Consider the following 6000-nt stretch of genomic DNA (forward strand, 5'->3'; position numbering starts at 1 on the left):
GCCACTGTATTAACTGGGTAAAAAATCCATATCTATTAGGGGCTGGCTGGGTGAGAAAAGGAGAGTTACATCCCCCTGCTTGGTTTCAAGCCCAAGCAACCTTTGTCTGTGTGCAGGGAGAGCCTTCTTGCAAGCCTTGTGCTTGTTAGAATTTAATTGCTTGCTGGTCGTGCTGCTGGCGAACTGGTGCAAATAGAGATGATCCCTCATTAATGCAGAAGCTTACATGAGGCCAGCTCCAAGGAATAATTGCAGTCGTGTCTAAACACTCTCTGGTCCAAGTTTCCTTAAACTAGAATGGCATTTTATTAACATATCTGAACAGAAGGAAAACTCAGCAATAAATCTGTCTGGTAACTGTTTCCTTACCCTCTAGGTACTTTTCAAAGTAGGTCTTCTGAGTTTGTCTTAGAGGGTTTTAGAGTCCTGGAACTGTGTAGAAATGCATTTGGAAACACACCACCAGACAAGAGGTCAAGGGGCCAAGAACCACTATTAATTGCAGCCAGACAGGAGAAGAAACACTGCCCTTCAGCCTCTCTCGGATGGAGAGAGTGTAGCACAGCTGTAAACAGCTGTAAAGAGCTGTCAGGGAAGGAGAAAGCTACACCTACCTTTTGCATTTCTAGCCTTGTGTGGAGAAAAAATGTAAAAAGCAAAAGAAAAGCTCCACTTGCAGGTAGATACATGTGGATTTCTTCTCTTCCTCTTCTGAAGCCGAACACGTCAGTCTTCTCTCGCACGCGACGCGAGCTGCATGTCGAGACACTTTGTGATTATAAACTCTCCTCAGCAAAATTACTGAGGGTCAAAGAATCTGGGGACTTGTGGGATGATGTGATTGGCAGGACAATTAGATCTGGACTGTGTTCTTTCATTTCTGTTGGAAACTTTGTGTAATTACAGCTCCTGCCTCTGGCCTGTGTGATGCTGGAGGTTGGAGGAGGTGATCAGAATAGTCCCTCTGGCCGTAAAATCTATTAACCTTGCTTTGCACTGCACAAGGCTCAGGCACACAGAAATTCAATACCTGTCCTCCAGCTGAAAGCTCTCTTGTCAACAAGGGAGAAATAGAAGGAATGAGGTGAGCAGGGTTTCTCTCCATTTTTTTCCATTGAATTTGCTGGAAAGAAGCTCTCAGGTGAGGGAAGCGGGGCTGTGTTTTGGAGGCTCTATGACAAGGCTTGGAAGGAGTGGGTCCCTCAGCTGGGGTGGACTGCAGACCTGCGTGGCAAGTGGTGGACAATGAGGGGGACATGGGCCTGAAGGTGCTGCTTCCATATTTAAAGGGAATAGAATAGGAAAATCTGGTGGGGGCTTGCTACCTTTTCTTATAAAAGGAAAGCTCTTGAGTACAGGAAAATAGGCTGTCCCAGAAACAGGCCAGAAAATCACCATACTCCAGAGACTGTGATCTTTATTTTTGCACATATAGGGCAGAAGGATTTTTTGAGTGAGGATCCTACTTATTTACCAGCTTTCTGAGTGGACAATTTTTTGAGAAAGGGGCTAGTGAGACTTTCTAGTTAATTTGGTAATCTGCCTTAATGAGTGGGAGATTCATCTGCCTGAATTTGGTATCTAAAGGCTAAAGTGTTCAAGGCTGAGCCAGCCAGACTTTCACTCCCTTTGCAGGAAAAACAGAATAAGAGATGACAAAGACAGACAAAGACAGGCAAAGGCAGAAGAGATGGCAAAGAGGACTGGAAGTGCCCATTTCCCTGCCTCAGCTGTACAGGGAGCCTTGGGTGACCACCTCAGGCTTCAACACCTCATTTGCAGGAATCCCAGGTTAGGGAAGATACACCGTAGCCATCAGAGTAAAACTCATGCTTTTCACTGAGGATATTAATGTCATTAGAGAAAAAAAAAAAAAGCCACCAACTAATCAATCCCTAGCTTAACTGGCTCCAAGCTATGAAGTCAGACAGCTCCAGCTGGAGGCCAAATCCAGCCTGTGGGCTGACTCCATCTGTCTTATTTGTGCCTCTGCCGTGACTGTGTGGTGGGATGGGAGGTGATGGGGAGCAGCTGTTTGCACCCTGGGGGAAGTCCAGCAGTTCCTACTGTGCCTTAGTGCAGCCAAACCCTCAGCTCAGGGAGGTGCTGTGTCCACATGGCTCACGAGGGGAGTCTCCAAATGGGCATCTGGGCTCCAGGAACACAAAACAAAGCTTGGACCACCCTGTGAATGAAGTCATTCTTCTTGGCCAGAAAGAGACTTAGGAAAGTAAACATCTTGAAGCTTGTATTGCACAGCCCTTCTTTCAAAAGTCCAAATTAAGTGCTTGGATGTGCAGCCTGTGCTGAGAGGTAGCATTTGTGTGGTTAGGGTTCTTGCAGTTTCCTTTGGAGGAATTTTCACAAAGAAAACAGGAGTTTGTGTTTTCTGACATTTGCTTTAACTAAAAGGCGTTGTGAGGACTTTTACAGAATACCAATTAGACTCACAGGTTAGTGAGGGAGAGCTATGCACTTCGTGTTGGCTGAGGTCACTGCACAGCAGGAAAAAGAATCAGAGCTATTCACAAACAGCCTATCCCAGAGCTGCAAATCTGATTTCTCCACTTTAGCTAGATGAGGATTGTTAGCAGAAGTAGCATCTCTCCTTACATTCACTGATTTAGTTAGAAAAGAGTAGACTAGTTGTTGGGCTGTGATCAAGGTCTGAAACAGAACCTGGCAACCAGAAGAAGGGCTTCTCCTCCCTGGGGTTCATCTGGGCTAATTTTTTTTCCCCAGCTACATCAGCCAATCTAGGAAGAATTATTACCTCACTATTAATGATGACTTACATTTATCTCTGACAATCACAGCTATTGCAACATTGCTCTTAATTCCTATCGTTATTCAACAATTGCAAGGCTTGGAAGCCTCTAAAAATACTCTTTGTGCCTTTGTGTTTGTCAACAGCTTTATGTGCTTATGTTTGACAGATGATGCCTGTTCGTGCCAGGGCCACTGGTGCCATGAGACAGGTTGTGCTCTTGGGCCACCAGAGAAAGCCTGTTGGCCCTGTGCTGGGCTCAGGGAGAGCTGGGTGCTCCAACAGCTCTGGGTATGGCTCATAGGTGAGGCTTTATCAAAACAAAGCAATTCTCTATCTCAAAGAATCCTCTCCCTAGTATTCCTCTGTCTTGAGAAAGCTGTAGGGCAAAACAAACCCTTCCTCCCTAGGTACCACACAACAAGCACTGCCTGGCAGTTCATGGACACTCACAGCACAAAGCAAGAGGACAAGAGGGATTTCCTGAGGCAAATCCAGGACTTGCTGAGAGACAGACACCACCACTCTGAGCTCTGGGAGGGACAGACCATCTCTTGTGACTGTTTTCTGAGAGGACCACTGAAAGCATGAATGAGCAAGAGCTCCTTGTAATGTTATAGCACATCTTTTCAGTGGTGTGGAGCACCAAAAGCCGATTTTCAAATGGCAGTAATATGCAATGTTTAACAAAAATATATAAAGTAAAGAAATTCAAGGTAAATTGGAGCGATTTACTCTCAGTTTTTACTCATGTTACCTCTAATTCAGCAGACAGGTTTTCCTGCCCTCTCTGCTATGAAACAAAGGGTATATCTCTAATAGTGATAGAGCTGTACAGAGCAGAATTTAGCCACCTACACTGCTTTAATCAAACATCTTTCACTACTTGAAAGGGGAATTTATCCAAGTAACAGCTTTTAAATTGACCGCACTAGTGTTTCTGGGATAAGCCCTCCATCATTTATTGGTTTTTGTCTCCATCTGTCACATTAACCTTCCTTTGCTTTCTCTCCTAAATGTCATTTCAGCAGGGTCAGAGGCAGCCACCACGTGGCCAGGAGGGCCTGAGGTGGTGCAGCCCTTTCCTCATTTCCTGATTTGGCACACGTTCTTGTGGCAGAAGATCCCCCTGAAACTCCCCAGTTTGTCCCTTGAACAGAAGAACAGTGAAAACTGTCCCTCTTCTTGATGGATATGGTTCTTTCACAGATGATCTAAGTCCCCATCCTGTAACTCCTCACTAGTGTGTATCATCACTCTCCATACCATTTCTATTGCTCTACACCATGCTCTAAATGTGTAGGCAATGTCTGTGCTGCAAACAAAAGAGGATTAGGTACCAATGACTGGTCCTAAAGACAAGTGGCTTTTTGGGTACAGCTCCAGTAAAAATATATAGTTCCCATGCTGAAAGACTACTTACTTCAGCTTACAGAAGCTGAAGGAGGGAGTAGCTGCTGTCCTTTCTAAATTTCAGTCCATGCAGCCCTTAGCTCTAGTAAATTTTTTGAAGATGTAGTTGCTCTGCTGAGGTTGATATAAAGCATAGTGTATTAATGTAGCATATAGAATGAAACTTCTTACCAAACTCATTATTAAAAGAGCAGATTTTAATGCTAGGAAGAGTTCATCCTCAATTAATGGTAGTGTTGTCTCAAAACAATATTTGGAAAGTACATACAGGCACATGCACATGCATGCACACTCCACCTTGTTTATGACCTGCTCCTTTTTCTTAAGTTCTCTGGTCATTACATGTAAAGTGGAATCCTTATTTCTTTAAATAACTCATTCTTTCCTCTTTCAATGAACTTACTCATGCTCTTTGAACTTCAAGGTAGAAAAATCAAAAGCAGTCACTGTGTCTCTTAGGAGTTCTTGACCTACTTTGTACTGATCAGTTCTCATCTCCTACAAAAACGTGGAAACTGTGTCAGAAGGATTTACACAATAAGATGTTGAGGCTGTTTCTTCTTTTAACTTTATGCATTTCAAGGAAGGGAACCTGAATGCAATATGCACAATCTTTAGATACTATTGTAGGAAAAATGTCCATGTAAAAGATGGACATTTGTAAAAGATCCTCTGTGGGCTCAAGAGGCAACTTGAATGAGTTGTCTTGTGTAATTCAGAAAGAGTCTCTGAATTCTTTCATGTTGGCAGTAAAATCAGGGCTATTGTAGAGTGATTTTGTTGTCAGAAAAAGGGGAACTTTGAAAACTTGGGGGAATAAGGTAAAGCAAAATACTTTTGCACTTGAAGATTAGGTTCCACTAATCAGTCACTGATCAATGGCATAAGATAAAGGCTCATAATAAGAAGTAATGATCCATTATGAATAGAGGACTTCATATTTTTTAAATGTTGCTAAATAATCAAAGATCTGGTTAGGTACTGGTTAGACCACCCACTCCTCAACCTATCAAATGCCCATTAATTAAATCAGCAGTCCAGGACAGTGCTATGCAAAGATCAGGACAAATTAGGTTTCATTGTGAGATTAGGTTTTATTGAATCCTCCCCAAAACAAAGATGGAAAACTGGTTGTCTCCACAGCCTTGTTCTGTCCCCTCTCCTCATCCTCTGCCTGGGACTTCCTTAGCAATAGGGATTTCTCCCCCTGGCAGGTTCTGAGGACCACATCTAGGAATGCAATACAATAGGAAATGACAGTCATACAAAACTTTGGCATGGTGAATATACAACCTGCTGAAGAAGTGGCATCCTGCAAGAATCAGAGAGAGCTTTGGTTAAGGTCTACAGGGGCTTTTCTTAGTGTCCTCAGGGATCAGCCACGTGGTTGTCACTGTGCTCTCAGACACAACTTGGTCACATCTGTCAGAGCTGGTCATTCCTGTAAGGCCCATTGGGTTCTGTGCTAAAACATAAAACAAAACATAGTCCACTTGTTGCTTGGAAATGGCAACAAGTTTCTGGCAGCAAACACTTATCTACACGGAGAAGCATAGGGAGTATATTGAACACTGCCCTTAAAACACCACAGCTTTTCTGAATACAAAGGGTTTAGTTTCTGACATGTCCATTAAGAGGTTCAGCATATTTTTGTGCCAATATCTCTGTGACCACGTGTGTGCAGTATTCATGTACCCATGTGCATGGGTGCTTTTTCACCAGCCTTTACAGGGGAAACTGAATACCCTTATCTCTGTGTTCAGCACTTTGAGGGGACAAAAGCAAGGCAAGCCTGCATCATTATTGTAATGCCTCCAGTT

The sequence above is a fragment of the Serinus canaria genome, chromosome 1, assembly GCF_022539315.1.
Source record: "Serinus canaria isolate serCan28SL12 chromosome 1, serCan2020, whole genome shotgun sequence".
Taxonomy (NCBI): Eukaryota; Metazoa; Chordata; class Aves; order Passeriformes; family Fringillidae; genus Serinus; species Serinus canaria.